The following is a 19,377-nucleotide window of genomic DNA, read 5'->3' as shown; positions in this document are numbered from 1 at the left end:
TAATCTGTTTACTTAGGAGTTGGTTTTTTTTTCAGTCATGTCCTACTCTTTGTGACCCCATGGACTGCATCATGCCAGGCATCCCTGTCCTTCACTGTCTCCCAGAGTTGCTCAAACCCATGTTCATTGAGTCAGTGATGCCATCCAACCATCTCATCCTCTGTTGTCCCCTTCTCCTCCTGCCCTCAATCTTTCCCAGCATCAGGGTCTGTACCAATGAGTCAGTTCTTCTCATCAGATGGCCAAAGTATTGGAGCTTCAGCTTCAGCACCAGTCTTTCCAGTGAATATTCAGGACTGATTTCCTTTAGGATTGACTGGTTTGTACAATTTAGGATTGTAGTCCAAGGGACTCTCAAGAGTCTTCTCCAACACCCAATTTGAAAGCATCAATCTTCAGGTCTCAGCCTTTCTAATAGTCCAGCTCTCACATCTAGGAGAGAAATGTTCAGTGGATCAATCTGAACATTTTTTCTTAAGTTGCCTATGGGGGTCAGGACGTTGGAACCTTAGGGAAGCAGTGTGATCAAAAGCTATTTGATTCTTAGCTCTCAATAAGCAGTGTTTATATCATGGAGAGAATGGAAATCGTACTTATTCATTCAACAAATGTCTGCCGAGTATCTGCTCTGTGCCAGGCATTGTCAAGGCACCTGGGCTAGATCAGCAAACAAGATAAGAAGCAGAATGAATAATTCGCCTTCCTCTCCTGAGCTACATTCTCATGGTTTAAATGCAAGAGGAGAGCTGAGTGCAGGGATGAGGGGTGCGTGGCGGAGGGGGGTGGGGGGGTTTGGGGGGATGGGGCTCATGTCTGAAGCTCTGCAAGCCTTAGAAGGACTTTGGTTTTTAGCCTGAATGAATAAGGGCCTTTGCAGGGAATGGGACTAGAGGTGTGATGATTTGAACAAGATCATTCAGCCTGCAACATTAATAATAGACTACAAGGGACAATGGTGGAAGCAGAGACCAGTATGAAGCTGGGGTTTATTGTTTTATCTATACACACTTATTTATCATTTATCTACACGCAAAGCACCAGAGACTTCACCCAGATTGTAAACATCAGCAAAAAGGCAGTATTAAATTAAATGCAGTGCCCGCGAAGTCAGGGGGTGATAGAGGGAGGAGAATGCAGAGAAAACCGTGATCAGGGCCCACTGCTTCTCCTTAGAAGCCCTTTTCTACTCTCCCGTTTTTCAGCTGCCTTCATGAATAACAGATTTTTTAAATCTATTTTTTAAATTAAAAAAAACAGATATTTAAATTTAGATTAAATATGCCCACTTCCGTCTAGAAAGTAGCTCAAGTAAATGTCACACGATTAGATCCAAATTGCTCTTTTTTCAGTATTTGGGGCAGGACTCATTCTCTAAAGTGGCTTTCCCGGTGATTTTATGACATTTATTATCCCCTTGCAGGTAAGGTGAGTGTTTTCTGGCCTCTTCATTTGCATGCACACCTGCAATTCCTAGTATTAAACATCTGACCTCAGGTGAAAAGCAAGAGCTTGCCAGACTTAAATATGCAGCATAACATGGGAAAAAGAAAACCCAGGGATTCCAGGCTCTGCCGCTTAAGAGGAATGTGCCTCCCTTAGTCTCCCCGAGCACCTGCGAGAAGGACAGGAGATAAATGTCAGATTTGAGGGTTCAGTACTCTAATAGACGTGAAACACTTCGTCTAGGAAAAAGTGCTTAATATTGACGTTTATATAGTTAATGTTTCATGTGCCACTGATCATACTACATGGCATAGTGCTTCATAAATTCTGTACATTTCACTCTTCCATGATCTTTGATAATAACTGTTGCTGCGCATGCTAAGTTCCTTCAGTCGTGTCTGAAACTTTGCAACCCTATGGACTGTAGCCCGCCATGCGCCCTAGAACCCCTGTTTTGCAACAAGAGAAACCACCGCAGTGAGAAGCGGGAGAGTAGCCCCTGCTCACTGCAACTAGAGACAGCCCATGGGCAGGAAAGAAGCCTCAACATGGCCAAAAATCAAATTTTTAAAAAATAAATAAAACAGCAATTACCTTGAACTTTGATTTGTGTAGCACAGGTGGCTGTGCCCATTAGTCACTTTGTGTTGCTTCAAATCCAATCTCATCATCTTCCAGTTTTAAATAAACATATTTTCTATCATGAATTCTTCATAGTCAAAGGAAACATTTTAAAGGACTACCTTATTCTATGTAAGGGCTTCCCAGTGGTAAAGAATCCATCTGCCAAGGCAGGAGATGTGGGTTCGATCCCTTGGTCTGGAAGGTCCTCAAGAGAAGGGAATGGCAACCTACTCCAGTACTCTTGCCTGGGAAATCCCATGGACAGAGAGGCCTGGCGGGCCACAGTCCATGGGGTTGCAAAGAGTCGGACGCAACTGTGCACACACACACATCCCATGTAAAATTATTCTCATGCAAATGACTATTTTTGTCATATAACTTGGATGTTGGACTTTATGACATGATATTTTGACGTGATATTTATGACATGACATTCAAAGGGAATTATTTCAATCACCATGAAACACCTCTACATATATCTTATATTTGAGGCTCCTACAGTCAAAATTCCTAATTCATCCTTCAAACACCCTAATCGTTCATAGTATCAGGTCACTGACTGTTTAGAAACCAAGCTTTCTCTGGCTTGCAATCTTCAGCTTGGCTGAAGACAGCCTATGGACGACACATTCTTACAGAAAACAAAAAAAGATGGCCTTGTATTCTCCCTGAAACTTCATTATGGTGCTAACCTTTCAGCAAGGGATGGCATTTTAGAAATGCCACAAGCATTTTAACTTTTGTTCCAGTTGCTAATGGCAAAGATGACCTATCAAGGAAGATAGGAGGAAAACAAGAACATCATCAACCATGTAATAACCTCAGTCCTCCAGGGTCATTAATATCCTATTTTTTACTCTGGTCAATGTGATTTTATTGGGGATAAATTTCTATCACTATCAGAGGATTGGGGTATCCTGGGGGACTTTAAGTTATAAAGTCCTGTACAAATCTCACTTCCGTTATATTCTTATACGTCTATCTTTTCCTGAACTTTCTCTTGTCAGGTTGATTAGGAGGAATTGCTTCTGATGATCAATTTTTGAGCCCAAATTCACATACTAGACAATGAAAGATGCATGGTTGGTTTTTTTTTTTTTTCCCCCTCATCCACAAATATGTCTTTAAAAGATTTTCAGATCCTCAAAACAAAGCAAATTTTCTTGTCTGTTCTACTTTGAAGAATAATATGCAGGCAAGATAATCCGCCCTGCTGGACCATTCAGACTTGGGAAGGGTATCATTAGGGTAATGAATAAGTAAGGCAGCCTCTTGCTGAACTAAGCATAGTAGGAAGTCAGCCCTGACCACTAGCTAGATGGCAGTTAAAGGTTTCAATGTGCTCAATATTTGGGACTTCCAAGCATTCAAATCCAAGGGCCCAATTTTAATAAATCCTCGAACAAAGGCATTCATTTTCAAAAGGGTTTGTTCCTCAGATATCAGCTGAGACATAAGTATTTAGGTCAAATGCCACAGTAAGTGGTAGGATTAGCAGAGACCAAGAAAGCACATCCTTGCCTTCACAATATTCACATCCCTGATGGAGCTGAGGGAGACAGAGAGTGAGGGGGCTTTGGGGTGCCTGGTGTTGGGCGACTATTGCCATTTCATACGTGGTGGCTGTCAATGCCCTCTCTGATGAAAATGACTCCCATTTGGGCGGACTCTTTGCAGCCCCATGGACTGTAGTCCGACAGGCTCCTCTGTCCCTGGGATCCTCCAGGCAAGAATACTGGAGGGGGTTGCCACATCTTCCTCCAGGGGGTCTTCCCGACCCAGCGATGGAACCCATATCACTTAGGTCTCCCGCAATGGCAGGCAGGTTCTTTCCCTCGAGAGCCACCTGGGAAGATGGCATAATACAAATACCATACAGTGGATGGCTTAAACAGAAAACATTGATTTCTAACCATTCAGTGCTCAGCCCCTCCTTCTCCCACACTGGGCTTCTTGCTCTTCTGGGAAGAAAAAAAAAGTGACTATGTCGCTTTCTGGATCACCTGCCCCTATGCCTTTGTGTGACTCATCCCCTGCTTTGTTTGGGTTTTTACTCCAATGCCATCTTCGCAGAGAGGTCTTCCCAGAGACCCTACCTGAATGACAGCAGCTTTGCCTCCTGTGACGCTTGCCTCTGCTATTTCTCTTCCCAGGACTGTCACCCTCAAATATCAAAGTATATATATTTTTTGTTCATTTTTAAATTTTCTGTCTCAGCCAAAAGCATAAGCCCCGAGGGCAAGACCTTTTTTTCTCTCCTTCATCACTGTCTGTCCCAGAACAGTCAACAGATGGATGGTGGAGGGATGAATAAGCAGCCTTCCAGCCAGGGAAATTTAAGGATGCTCCTCTGGTCTTACACCTCTGCTGCAGAGGTGTTTTGTTTTGTTTTCCAGAAAAAAAAAAAAATGTCAAAGCGTTAGTCGCTCAGTTGTGTCCAACTCTTTGCGACCTCATGGACTGTAGCCCCTGAGGCACCTCTGTCCACGGGGATTCCCCAGGCCAGAATACTGGAGTGGGTAGCCATTTCCTTCTCCAGGGGATTGTCCCAACTCAGAGATCGAACCCACTTCCTTCTGTTCTCTGTCGCCTGGTTCTTTGGCTTTGAGGAGAAAGCAGGTGAGTACCTGCTTTGTGTCTCTGCTCCTTCGTGGTCCTGTCACCACCTGTGGAACCCATCTCCACCAGTGTTTTGCACTTTTCATTGAAGCATCACTTAAGAATTCCCTTTCAGGTTTCACCATGCACTCCCAGAAACTTGCTGTTTCTGAATCAAAGGAGGAGGCTTTTTTTTTTTTTTTTCCTCCTGGTACTATGTTACATTTGGATTTTTTTTAATGTTTATTCCACAATTCATTGAAAAACAAGGAAAGTTGCTCAGTCGTGTCCAACTCTTTGCAACCCCATGGACTACACATAGAATTCTCTAGGCAAGAATACTGGAGTGAGTAGCCATTCCCTTCTCCAGGGGATCTTCCCAGCCCAGGTCTCTCGCATTGCAAGCGATTCTTCACCAGCTGAGCCACCAGGGAAGCCCTAAACAGCAACAAATTCTTAATTACTTATCCTAAAGTTTTGTCGAATGGCATGCAAGAGCTGGGGCTTCCCTGATAGCTCAGCTGGAAAGAATTCGCTTGCAATGCAGGAGATCTGGGTTCGATCCCTGAGTCAGGAAGATCCCCTGGAGGAGGGCATGGCAACCCATTCCAGTATTCCTGCCTGGAGAAGCCCCATAGATGGGGAAGCCTGGTGGACTACAGTCAATGGGGTCGCAGAGTCGCACAGGACAGAACAACTAAGCACAGCACAGCATGCAAGAGCTGCGGAGAGCCACAGAGTTATGATGTGGTCTCAAATTATCTTTGTGTTAGCTGTAGAAAATACATGGGAACCAGATAAAGAAATGGTTGAGAACACAAACTTAGGAAAGATTTCTCAACGTTGGCACAAGTGACATTTGCGCTACCTAAATACTTGTTGGCAGCACCCCTGGCCTCTTATCCACTGGGGACCAGGAGCATCCTCCCCCTGCCCTGTGTGACAACTAATAATGTGGCCAAATGTTCCCTGTGGAGGGTGCGTTGGGGATCACCCCTCACTGGAGAACCACTGGCCGAAGAGCTTCAAATTCCCATTCCACCGCTTACCAGCTAAATGACTGCAGGCAAGATGACCTCACTGTGCCTCAGTTCCCGATTCCTAGCATTGGAATAATAATACTCCTTTCTTTGTTGTGCTAATTGTGAGGATTTAATGAAACAGTGCATAGAAAGTGCTTAAGGCAGCACCTGGCTCCTCAAGGCTCAGCGTTCTTGGTGTTTAGTCATTGCATTGTGTCTGACTCTTCTGTGACTCAATAGACTGTAGCCCGCCAGGCTCCTCTGTCCATGGGATTTCCCAGGCAAGAATACTGGAGCAGGTTGCCACTTCCTTCTCCAGGGGAGCTTCCTGCATCCAGGGACTGAAATCTCATCTCCTGTGTCTCCTTCATTGGCAGGCGGGTTCTTTACCACTGAGCCACCAGGGAGGCCCCAAACACTCAATAAGTATTAGCTATTCTTTGGAATCAAAATTCTAAAATACAGCTGGGTTTTTTCTAATGAAGTGAGCTGTCACTGAGTGGAGACTGCCCCTTCAGTTCAGTCGCCCAGTTGCATCTGATTCTTTGCAACCCCATGGACTGCAGCTCACGAGGCTCCCCTGTCCTTCACTATCTCCTGGAGCTTACTCAAAGTCATGTCCATCAAGTCAGTGATGTGATCCAACCATCTCGTCATCCTCTGTTGTCCCCTTCTCCTCCTGCCTTCAATCTTTCCCAACATCAGGGTCCTTTCCAATGAGTGGAAACTTGGGTACAGGTTTATGTACAAAATATATTACCCAAAGGAACTTGAACACATATTAAGTAAAACAATCATATGAGTCTACGAAAAGAATTATCCTAGGTCAAAAATTTTTGGAATGCTTACTAGATGTCAAGGGCATTACATTTCCTCTTTTTATCCTGAAAACAAAGTGGAATTCAATTATTTCAGTCCCATTTAACCGTGGGGTGATTTCAGCCTCCTGGGAATCAAGCCACTTGCCCAAACCCACCCAGATCCAAAGCAGCAGAGCCAAAACTTAAACCCAAGTCTGTATGCGGGCTAAGTCACTTCAGTCATGTCTGACTCAACGATCCTATGGACTGTAGCCCACCAGGTTACTCTGTCCATGAGATTCTCCAGGAAAGAATACTGGAGAGGGTTGCCATACCCTCCTTCAGAGGATCTTCCTGACCTAGAGATCAAAGCCAGGTCTCCTGCATTGGCAGGTGGATTCTTTCCCGCTGAGCCACCAGGGAATCCCCTCCTGAGTACCTACCTGCCCATAAAGATGACCTGAGAGTCCTAAGCTTGCTTATTCTTTCCCATCTCTGGTCTGCTGTCTTCCCCAGGCTCTGACTTTTCTCCTTAGCTTTCCTCCTCCAAAAGAGGGCTCCCTCACTTCACATTCCCTCCTCCCAGTGGAAAGCACTTTCTCAAACAAAGACTCCCCAGCTCAGACACACAGCCCTAAGACTGCTCGAGGGGCCATTTGTGAGCAAACAGGCGCTAAGTTGGTGCTGCAGCTATGAAGGTCCTGCGATGAGACATTTTCAAATGGCGACAGCCCTCATTTGAATGCCCCCTACTTCTTCCCCTAAGCAGACACTTCAGCTTCCCCTTGTTGAGCCCAACCGAAGGGTTAATCGAGCTCCTGAAATGAGTCCCAGGGAGCTGAAATCATGGCATCCTGCCCTGCCTGCCTATTTTTCAAATTTAAAGACACTGGGCTTCCAAAGAGTTGATACTTGAGGCTCTTTTTAACGCATAGAATACTGAGATTGGGTGTGTGGGGTCTGCCATCAGCCTAAAACAGCTGAAAGTGGGGCATGAGAAGAAATGTATTTTATTTTCTTCTTTTAACCAGATTCTTTTCTGATTTAAAAGCAGAATAAATCAATAAGCTCAAAAAGAAAAATATGCACAAATATATACATATCAAATAGTTTTTCTCAGTTGTTTGCAGAGTTTTTTAATCTTAATTCTTTTTTTTAATTCAATATAATGAGAGACCTGGGGCTTCCCAGGTGTCACTAATGGTAAAGAACCCACCTGCCAATACAGGAGACCCAAGAGATTTGATCCCTGGGTTGGGAAGGTCCCCTGGAGGAGGACATGGCAATCCACTCCAGTATTCTTGCCTGGAAAATCCCATGGACAGAGGAAGCCGATGAGCTACAGTTCACGGGGTTGCAAAGAGTCAGACACAACTGAAGCGACTTAGAGAAAATGAAAGTGAAAGTCGCTCAGTCATGTCTGATTCTTTGTGACCCCATGGACTATACAGTTCATGGAATTCTCCAGGCCAGCATACTGGAGTGTGTAGCCTTTCCCTTCTCCAAGGAATCTTCCCAATCCAGGGATAAAACCCAGGTTTCTTGCATTGCAGATGGATTCTTTACCAGCTGAGCCACAAGGGAAGCCCAAGAATACTGGAGTGGGTAGCCGTTCCCTTCTCCAGCAGATCTTCCTGACCCAGGAATTGAACTGGGGTCTCCTGCATTGCAGGTGGATTCTGTACCAATTGAGCTATCAGGGAAGCCCAAAAGCAACTTAACACACACACAATGAGAGGCCTATTCTGCCTGGCCAGCCAAAAGTAAGTTGCCACCAATGGGATAGTTTGCACAAGAAGGCTACATCCCCTCAGAGAAACAGAAATAAGAAAAAGATTTTGAGGACTGATGTGATTAAGACTTTCAAGGGGCCAAACTGTAGAGATAAATTTTACCTCCAAGTTTCCATCAAAAAGGTGTCCTAGAGGACAAAGGGTCTAGCTTCCAGGGAGGGAAGATTTTGAGGGAGGGTACCCACCCCCAGGGACAAGTTTATGGTGAGGAGAGAGGGAGGCCTTTAAATAAGATAGTAGAAGGAAGGAAGACCACCTCAAGAAAGTGGTCTGTTTAGAAAAAGTCATTGTAAAAATAGAGATTGAATAGACAAAGGGATCATGACCAAATCATAATGTACAGATGAACTCTGACCCACCACAAGCAGTAAGCTGATGGGAAGCCAACTGCCTATCTACAGTAAGTAACCCAGGAAGTCAGCCTGCTGTCACAGACTTGCAGAAGCCAGGTTGCCGTCTCTACAGACAATCCAGAGCGCTAAACAATAATTCGTGTAACAATCTGCCCCGAATGGCCAGCTCTTGATTAACAACTTATAGTTTCCCTAATTTTCACTCCCTACTTCCACCTTAGTACCAATCAGAGAAAGCCAACTATGCATCCTGACCAATCATAGAGGAGCCACACTCCTGGTTGGCCCGCCCCCTGGCCAGCAGCCTCCAATCAGGGAGAGGCCTTCCCTGTTTCCTCTCTGAGGCTCTCCCACTCCCGGACCTGCTCTTGAGTCTCTGCCAGAGGCAAGGGATGTGGCTACCTCCCTTGCTACAGCAAGCTCAGAACAAATAGCCCATTTTTCTCATGTGGTTGGTTTTTATTTCCACAAAAAGAAACTGAAAGGTCTAAGGTATATCTCAGGAGCCTAATGAAAAGACCTCAAAGGACCTCCTGGATTGGGTGGGAAGCACTGTCACTTTGCCTGTAACCATAACACACGTCTCTGTTCCCTGGGCCTGAGGCAGCCTCAGAAGGAAACCTGTCAGTTCAGCTCTATGAATTCAAACACTGGTTCCTCGTCTCAGTTTGGCTCCTGGTTCTCAGAGTGGCTTTGGCAAGTCTCAACATTCCCCAGACCCTCCTGTAACAATTGTTTGAGCTCTGAGGATTAGCCTTGTGAAATAAAATGTTTTCTGCTCTACACTCTACCAGTAAACGAACCTTTTCCAAATACAGATTTCTGAGCCCAGGTGAAACAAAGTCTGCCATTTGGAAGCCATCAGCTAAATTCCTCCCCCGTAAAACACCCAGGAGCTGGGGCGGAGGGTGGGGGTGGGGCGGGATGTGAGAGGTAGCCATCCACCACATTCACCATCTCTTATGTTAAACAAGGAATTAATATGTGAACAATAAAGAAAGCAGGATAGGCCCCACACAGCTAGATGCATATGAAAGAAGTGATTTCATCAAGCCCAAATGCTTGCAGCTTTCCATACATCTCCTTATGTGAGAGATTTAGTTTTCTCTTAATTAACAGTGATCTTATAATATTCAGATTACCTACCCCTCACTGCAAACTTGTTTATAGTCTGGCTCCTCCCCTGCCTCCTTCGAGTCAGCTCTCTCCAGGTTCGCTGAAATCCTGTCTCCCAGACTCAAGTCCTAACATTCCCGCCAAATAAAGCCTAACTCAACTTTTTAGGGTCTTCCCTTGTGGCTCAGCTGGTAAAGAACCCGCCCACAATGTGGGAGATCTGGGTTTGATCCCTGGCTTGGGAAGATCCCCTGGAGAAGGGAAAGGCTACCCACTCCAGTATTCTGGTCTAGAGAATTCCATGGACTGTATAAGTCCATGGGGTTGCAAAGAGTCGGACACGACTGAGCGACTTTCACTTCACGTTACAACTTCCTCGGTTGTGGGTATTTTTTTTAGTGGCCAGCCTCCAAGGTCTACATGCTTTTTTCATTTATCTTTGTTTTCCTTTGTTCCTTGGGCATTGTGTTTAGTCTATGACCAGTGTCCCTACCCAACGCCTTCAAGAGAGCTTTGCACACAGAGGCCTTCTAATCACCAATAATAACTGACGGTCAAGAAACTATTGACTTGCAAGGATTTGGAATAGATAACTCCTGCGAATGCACAGGCTTTTATTTGTTTTAACAAAGGTGAGTCTAACCTTGCTTGTCACAGTGAGTTGAAATGTCAATACGCATTAAACTCAGGCATATGCTGGTTTAGAGTTTTGGCTAAGGAAGAATTAAGGATGTAACACAAAACCCTGAATCTCATGGCTCCAGAGAACATATGTTTATTTTTCTCAGTAAAGCTTATTCCTGACCTGTGGGCATTTTGCCACCAAGAGGTGACTCAGGGACCTTATGGATCCATCATTTTCAACACCAAGTTCTCAGTTACCACATTTGCCTGCATCAAGTCAGGAGAGAAAGACTGTGGAGCCAGCTGCACAGGTATGAACATGATTTCTAGCACATTCTATCAGCTACATCTCAATTATGTGAATACACCTACCTCACTGCAAGGAAAATGTGAACTAACTCTCAGCTCAGAGGAAAGAGAATGGGTTTGATTAAGAGCTAACCAGTTTCTGCCTCATTTATTAGGGCCAAACATCTCTGCTGTGAAGACCTCCTTGCAAATACCACTCCCCTATCCAAACACCTGGCTTAGTTTCTAGAAAACGTGCACAGGCTAAGCTCTAAATTGGATTCTTCATACATCAAAGGATGTAGTCAACTCTTTACAGCTCAAGCTTCTCAAACATGAAGGGCAGCTCACAACACTGACAGCAACAACAGAAAGTCCTGCCAAATTTCTCTGCCTTTAAAAAGAACTCTGTGCTTTAATTTTATTGCTTCTAGAAGTGTTGCAGTTTCATGAGCCAGTGAACTAGTTAATTGGCTGCGGTAATAACTGGGTGTTGGAAGGCGGCACTTAACCTAACAAATATTAAGAAACTGTGACTCTGGAGAATGACCTTTCAAGGGTGAAGGGCGTGTCATGGGTCAACATGGCACCATACATGACAGTTAAGGATGAGGGAGGAAATGACATTTTAGAAAGGTGAACATTGTGAAAAGTGATCAGCTTTGCCTCCCTTTCTGAGTCATTAAGACCATACGCTCTTATAAAGCTGATTTTTTTGAGCTACAGTTACACTACAAAAAAAGAAAAGGTTTGTTTGCTTGACATTCTGTGTCTGCCTTTTTTCCCATTTATATATGTATAGCCCGAGCAAATCTGATGAAAAAAGTAATTGAGATTTTGGTTCTAAAGCAGATCTTGATTTATTTTGACTTGCCCACAGAGTCTAGCAAAATGATCTATGCCTTCCCACGGAAATAGGACGTCCAGATGCAAAGAATGCTGTGTGCTATCCACAGACAGCCAAACCCCGCCTCGCAGCCTGCCCCACGGGCATCCTTCAAGGGCAGCCAAGATCAAGGTTCCTTCATCAGACTGGCACATGCCAAGCTTCATGTCCATTTCTACAGGCGTGAACTTGAGGGCCATACTGAATTCGAATTTTCCCTGGAGTTCACCAGGAAGTAAGGTCCACTTTGAGGCGATTCACTGAAAAACCAGTTACAGAATAAAACTAGTCTGGCAATTTTTTTTAATGGAAAAATGGGACATGATATATAAACCTGGCTCACAAACAGCCACCTGTTGTCCATGGTCATTGGCTGAAAAGCAGCTCTCAATTTTCTGGCTTGCTGTACAGTCCTCCCTATTTCGGCCAATGACCACAATACACAAGGTGGTAATCTCACCTCCCCCTCCCAGGCCACAGGCCACCCCAGCTGAATACAAAGTTATTATGGCAGGTATTTATAGTATGTATAATATCTGAAAAGCATGTGGGCCCATGTTGTTTTTTTCCTCTATGTCTCTCTCATTACTTGCCACCTTATATTACCAGTGCCTCTCCCATCCTCCATTAGCACAGATAAATTGCTGTTGATTATAGTTCAGTTCCTTTTCGAGTGGGTTAAGTGCAATAAAATGAGCAGAAAAGTAGCAAGCAAGGCCTCGGTGTGACATCAACAGCCTGTAATGGCATATTTTTACCTCGGATATTTTCGCAGATGATTCTGCCTGAAATTCTCCAATTTGGGGTAATGATCCTGAAAGTGTGTAATGTAAGAAATTGGGGTAGACGCAACAGACGATGATGATGATGGTGATGGTGATGGAAGGGTTATGTGTGGCTAAAAATCCAGCTCTGTGTGAAACGCTGGTTGGGACTAATAACCCAAGGGGTAAAATGAGCCTCGATTCTATGGTTCCATTAGTAAAAAGGTGATGCTTCAAATTTACTTTTAAAAAAATGAAAAGAACGTATCTGACTGTCTATTTAGAAATGAGAGACCTGGCTTCTGGATTAAGAAAACCATTCTGGCTATAACTCTCTAGGGACATAGGGATCTTTCACTTAGAATTATCCATCTTTTTAAAATCCCTTATTATTGTTATTATTATTTTTTGGCAGTAAATTGTTGGACCAAATGTCGTGGGCCTCTTGGTGTTGATGGGATCTAGACATGAATTCCTATTTATGGAACTATGAGGACTGCTGTGGAATCTTTCAGTAAACACGTGTACACCTTTCTACTGAATATATATCTAGAGGTGGCATTGGGGGGCTGCTGACTATGCATATCTTTAGTATTAATGTGTGGAGGAGGAAATGGCAACCCACTCCAGTGCTCTTGCCTGGAGAATTCCATGGACAGAGGAGCCTGGTGGGCTGCTGTCCATGGGGCAGCACGGAGTTGTACACGACTGAAGCAACTTAGCATACGTGCATGTATGGAGAAGGAAATGGCACCCACTCCAGTGTTCTTGCCTGGAGAATCCCAGGGAGAGCAGAGCCTGATGGGCTGCCATCTTTGGGGCTGCACAGAGTTGGACACGACTGAAGCAACTTAGCAGCAGCAGCAGCAGCAGTGTTAATGTGATAGATACTGCCAAAGAATGTACAGAGCGGTCATACCAATTCACACCCCTTCTAGCAGTATGCACCCATTCTTGTTGCTCCTATCCTCATCAACATTTGATCATTTTAAAAATCTTTTTCACTTTAGCAGTTCTGGAGGATGTGCATCAGTGATTTTTAACGTATTATGAGTAAATCCAGCAGCCTCATTCCCCTTCAATTTTTGACACTGTAAATGCCCTTCTGTATATCATAGACTCATTTCTTTCAGGTTCAGTACATCCTGAATTTCATCATCTTTCCCATCACACCATACCCCTCTATTATTCCTCAATTTTTAAATTAGATTTTTAAAAAACTGTGTATTTGGGGTTTCTTTTTGGTTGTGTCGCCTGGTGTCTGCAATATTAGTTCCTTGACCAGGGATCGAACTCACACACTCTGCAGTGGAAGCCCAGAGCCTTAACCGCTAGACCTCCAGGGAAGTCCCATGCTAAGCTTTAACAGAAAGAGATATGTTGACAGGATAGCTCTTCATTAGAATAATAATTTTTGTTTGGGGTGTTCAGAAATAATAACCAGCCCATCATCAACATCATCTGACTAATGTTTTTCTTTCTTTTTAAAAAATAATTATCCATTCTTTATAAGGATATTTTCTTTAAAAAAAAAAAGATTTTGCTCTAAAAGACCTTGCTTGGAGATATTCTATGTAAGAACCAAAAAAAAAAAAAAAAAAAAGGCAGGCAATATTTCCCAACCACTTGGCAGCATTTTTCTTTTATTTTTATTTCTCTGCAGACTCCCTTTCTCTCTGATCATATTCTTTACTACAGCTTCATTTGCCAACTCTGAGTATCTTAAGACTTTGACAATGAGAGCAGTTTTCTATAATTTTATTCGTTTATTCTCCCATTTGTTATTTGATTCTTTAATACATATTTGTTCATTGTTTACTGAGTACCAAGCACTTCGATAGGACATAGAGATATGAATTATTGTAACAAATGATCCTTGTCCTCTGTCATTAACTGAACTGAAACTGAAGCTGTGAGTTGCTCAGTCGTGTCTGACTCTTTGAGACCCCACTGACCGTAGTCCACCAAAGCTCCTCTGTCCATGGGATTCTCCAGGCAAGAATATTGGAGTGGACTGCCATTTCCTCCTCCAGTGGATCTTCTGGACTCAGAGATTGAATCCTGGTTTCCTGCATTGCAGGCAGATTCTTTACCATCTGAGCACCAGGGAATCTCCAACGGAATTGTGTCCTCCTTAAAATTAATGTGTTGGAGCCATAACCCTGCTGCTGCTGCTGCTAAGTCGCTTCAATCGTGTCCAACTCTGTGCGACCCCATAGATGACAGCCCAACAGGCTCCCCCGTCCCTGGGAGTCTCCAGGCAAGAACAATGGAGTGGGTTGCCATTTCCTTCTCCAATGCATGAAAGCGAAAAGTGAAAGTGAAGTCACTAAGTCATGTCCAACTCTCAGCGACCCCATGGACTGCAGCCTACCAGGCTCCTCCATCCATGGGAGTTTCCAGGCAAGAGTACCGGAGTGGGGTGCCATTGCCTTCTCCGGCCATAACCCTAGTGTGACAATATTTGGAGATAGGACATAGAGAGAGGTAATTGAAGTTAAACAAGGTTATAAGGGTGGAGCCCTGCTTCAGCATGACCCGTGTCCTTATAAGAAAAGGAAGAAATAGCAAGGATGCTTTTGTGCATAGGAAAGGCCCTGTGATGACACGGGGCAAGGAGGCAGCCACCTAACCAGCTGAAAAGAGAAGGCTCAGAGGAAACCAGCCCTGCTGGTACCTACCTAGACCTTGGACTTTCAGCTTCCAAAACTGTGAGAAATTAATTCTTGTCATTTAAGCCAACCAGTATTTGGTATTTTGTTATGGCAGCCTTAGCGAACTAATACAACCTCAAACAGCTTTCTGTCCTGGGAAGACATGAAGGAAATCATCATTTACAGTCGTGATGTGAAATACATTGTTATGACGGAGGTGCACAGGGATAACCCAGAGGCAGAGAGAGAGCACCGTGACAAATAGACAAGGGTGAGAAGTGGTAGAAAAGGTCTTTATCTTGGAAGACGATGCCTAAGCAAAGTCTAGAAGAATTAGCAGAGTTCATCTGGGCCGAGGGCAGTGAAGGGCATTCCCCAGAGAAGAACCTACACCTGCCAAAGAACGGAGAATATGGCACGGACAGTGTTAACTAAGGAATTCAGAATGGGTGCCAGGTAGGTGGTAGGAGAGGACGGACTCAAAAGGGGAGACCTGAAACACGTATTGAAGAGATTTTGTACCTTGTTAGGAAGCAACTGAATCGATAAATCAAGGAACCTGTGAATGTTCTGGGGTAATACTGTTTAATTTACAGAAAAGATCATCCCAGAGTAAGTGCTGAGCCTCATGGCAGACCACCCCAAACTATGCCTCAGTGGCATGTTGATTATTTCAAATCAAAATGATTTAAGAAAGAACCAGCACAAGAGGAACACTCTAACTCTCCTCTCCGGTCCCTGAAAGTGGGAAATAAATCTCCCTTGTGAAAGGTGCCCTCCTTGGACAGAAAATAGAAAAACAATTTTATCATCAGAAAAATGAAAATTCAGGGCCAAGATGCTTATGAACAAAGACCTTGTTACCTCTTCACCAATTTATAAGCCCAAACCTTGCCTAAATTCTTACTAATTAAGCCAGCTCAGAGGTAAAGTCTCTGCTTGCAATGTGGGAGACCCGAGCTTGATCCCTGGGTCAGGAAGATCCCCTGGAGAAGGAAATGGCAACCACTCCTGTACTTTTGCCTGGAAAATTCCATGGGCTACAATCCATGGGGTCGCAAAGAGTCAGACATGACTGAGAGACTTCATTCATTCATTTAACACCCAAACTAAAGTTTCTTTATCCTGTCAAATTTTCACAAATTTATTGTTGCTTTGTCTAAAAAGATATTAAAATTGCCTGTTTTGGTCACCCACCAAGCGTTATTTTATAATCTCCTATGGGCTCGAAATGAAATTGTTTTTTTCTCCTGTTAATCTCTCCGTCCAGTCAAGTTTATTATTAGTCCAGCCACAAGAACTCAAGAAGGATGGAGGGAGAGATTTCCTCCATCCTCGACATAAGGAATCCTATTTTAGCACCAAAAACTAAGGCAGCCATATGTGCTGGTTTTACAAGGCTCTACTGCTTAAAAATATTTTGCCTTTTCAGATGGTGCATCAGAATACCGCCCAACTTGGGGTTAGGGAAACTGTGTTACCATAACCTCATTCCATCCCACACACCATATTGTTTTTTCCAAATAAATGGTGACTTTGTTTCTAGTGGGTATCCTGTATAGAAAATAATCCTGATTTGTGAGTTGGCGATTCCTGCTTATGAATATTCAAGCACACAACTCCAGTTAAAGCCAGAGCTGAGCAAGCCTGGGCTGCAGCCAATGAAAATAATCCTCCCATGCTGCTGCTAAGTCGCTTCAGTCGTGTCTGACTCTGTGCGACCCCATAGACGGCAGCCCACTAGGCTTCCCCGTCCCTGGGATTCTCCAGGCAAGAACACTGGAGTGAGTCACCATTGCCTTCTCCTCCCATAGCTACAGTTATTTTATTAACAGCCTGAAGAACTGAGAAAAAAAGAATTAATGTTTTATAATAACCTTGTCTCTCATTCCAGGTGGCTCAGTAAAGAATCCGGCTGCCAAGGGGGAGACCTGGGTTTGATTCCTGGGTCGGGAAGATCCCCTGGAGAAGGGAATGGCAACCCACTCCAGTATTCTTGCTGGGAGAATTCCATGGACAGAGGAGCCTGGCAGGCTACAGTTCATGAGGTCAAAAAGAGTTGGACACGACTGAGAGACTTTCACTTTTGCTGGCTTTCATTCTGTGGGTTTTTTCCGCTTTTTTCATTTATTGAAGTAGTAGGGATTTTGCTATTAGAATATCAGAAACTTTAGCCAGCTTAGCTGTAATTTGCATGTACCCAGGGGCTTTTTTTCTATACATACATTTTTGGCCACATCACGTAGCATGTGGGGCCTTAGTTACGTGGGTCGGACTCGTAATTACTTAGTTCCGTACGGGATCGAACTCCAGTCCCTTGCATTGAAAGCACAGAGTCTTAACCACTGGACTGCCAGGGAATTCCTACCCAGAGCTTCTTATGACAGTCTCTGCAGGGACTCAAATGCCAGGAACCCAATCCAACAATCAAGAGAAACTTTTGAAGGAATTCCCAGCTTTCTGTGGATCTGAGAACAATGGGCAGTTCCGGGTCACACCCCAGAGCACAAATGCTTCTTAAAAGCTTCATCTTCCACAGCTTCTCACTTCCAGCCCCAGCGCCTCTCCACTCACCTCCTCTCTCTTTCTCACAAAGACCCTTCTAGTTCTCGGCTGTGTTTCTGCTTGCCCTTGCTCACTCTCTGAACTCTTCTCCAGCACAAAAGAACACCTAGAGCTTCCCCAGGTGGCTTGGAACCCATTCCATTTTCTTCCCACTGTTTAGTTCTTCCCTCTACTCATTCTCCTGAGTCTACTTCACAAGCAGCTTGAGAATCAAGAAGGCAAGGATCAAACGCTCCTTAGGAGGGTGAGGAGAAGGTGAGCAAGCAGCAATAAAATCTAGTGACAGTACAGCATTTCCTCAAAAAATTAAGCCTAGATGATCCATGCTACTGCTAAGTCACTTCAGTCGTGTCCGACTCTGTGCAACCCCATAGATGGCAGCCCACCAGGCTCCGCCGTCCCAGGGATTCTCAAGGCAAGAACACTGGAGTGGGTTGTCATTTCCTTCTCCAAAGCATGAAAGTGAAAAGTGAAAGTGAAGCCACTCAGTCGTGTCCGACCCTCAGTGACCCCATGGACTGCAGCCTTCCAGGCTCCTCTGTCCATAGGATTTTCCAGGCAAGAATACTGGAGTGGGATGTCATTGCCTTCTCCGTAGATGGTCCATAGATTCTAGCAATTCCACTTCTAGGTGTGTGTGGGCAAATACACCCACAAGAATGGAAAGCAGCAATTCAAACAGGTCCTGGTACACCAGTGTTCATGGCAGTTTTAGTCACAATAGTCAGAAGGTGCAAGCAACACAGGTGTCCACCAAAGAACGAGTAAATAAAACATGGTCCATCCTTCCAATAAGATCTCATCCAACCTTTAAAACAGAATAAAATTCTGATGCATGCATGAATACAATTCTGATGTATGCATATAGCATACATACATACATGTATGTTATCGGATGAATCTTAAAAACATTATACTAAGTGAAATAAGCCAGGCACAAAAGGACAAATACTGCATGATTCCACTTATATGAGGTGCTTAGAAGAGGCAAATTCATAGAGACAGAAAGTAGAAGAGTAGTTACCAGGGGTTGAAGGGTGGGGAATATGGGGAATTGTTCAATGGGTACAGTTTCAGTCTGGAATGATGAAAAGGCTGTGGAGGTGAGTAAAAGTGATGATTCCACCATGTTTTGAATATACTTAATGCCACTGAATTATGCACTTATAAATGGTTAATATAGTAATTTTTATATTATGTATACAATTCTAGATTGCCAGGAGAAATATAAATAACCTCAGATATGCAGGTGACACCAAGTATCATCTTATGACAGAAAGTGAAGAAGAAGTAAAGAGCCTCTTGATGAAAGTGAAAGTGGAGTGAAAGAGTTGGCTTAAAGTTCAACATTCAGAAAACTAAGATCATGGCATCCGGTCCCATCACTTCATGGGAAATAGATGGGAGACAGTGGAAATAGTGGCAGACTTTATTTTGGGGGGCTCCAAAATCATTGCCGATGGTGACTGCAGCCATGAAATTAAAAGATGCTTACTCCTTGGAAGGAACGTTATGACCAACATAGACAGCATATTAAAAAGCAAAGACATTACTTTGCCCACAAAGGTCCATCTAGTCAAGGCTAGGGTTTTTCCAATGGTCATGTATGGATGTGAGAGTTGGACTATAAAGAAAGTTGAGCACTGAAGAATTGAGGCTTTTGAACTGTGGTGTTGAAGAAGACTCTTGAGAGTCCCTTGGACTGCAAGGAGATCCAACCAGTATATCCTAAAGGAAATCAGTCCTGGGTGTTCATTGGAAGGACTGAAGTTGAAGCTGAAACTCCAACACTTTGGTCACTTGACGCCAAGGGCTGACTCATTTGAAAAGACGCTGATGCTGGGAAA

The sequence above is a fragment of the Ovis aries genome, chromosome 10 (genome assembly GCF_016772045.2).
Source record: "Ovis aries strain OAR_USU_Benz2616 breed Rambouillet chromosome 10, ARS-UI_Ramb_v3.0, whole genome shotgun sequence".
Taxonomy (NCBI): domain Eukaryota; kingdom Metazoa; phylum Chordata; class Mammalia; order Artiodactyla; family Bovidae; genus Ovis; species Ovis aries.
The sequence above is the reverse complement of the archived record's forward strand: the minus strand, read 5'-3'. Positions refer to the sequence as shown.